We start from the raw sequence: 297 nt of genomic DNA, 5'->3' as shown, positions 1-297 counted from the left end.
GAAATTGTCCTTGGTGGTGTCTATGTATCATAAATTGAGTTTGTTAAAAATGTTGCTTTTTAATTTTGCTGAAATTTGTATGTTCCTAATTCAGTTAGTATTTATTCAGTTTATTTTGGTGGTGTAATATTTTGGAGACTTTTTATCTTTCGCTCTAGTTCAACTTATTGTTGCTGCTCTGTTTTTTTAAACTGGAGAAAAACATTATTATGCCTATTGAAAGTACTTTGCCAGTTTCTTATAAAGTAGATGATGATACTGGTGGGTTATCATTTATTTCCATTTAAGGATGTCCAC

Source organism: Austrofundulus limnaeus, unplaced genomic scaffold, assembly GCF_001266775.1.
Source record: "Austrofundulus limnaeus strain Quisiro unplaced genomic scaffold, Austrofundulus_limnaeus-1.0 Scaffold5486, whole genome shotgun sequence".
NCBI lineage: Eukaryota > Metazoa > Chordata > Actinopteri > Cyprinodontiformes > Rivulidae > Austrofundulus > Austrofundulus limnaeus.
Note: the sequence above shows the minus strand (reverse complement) of the source record.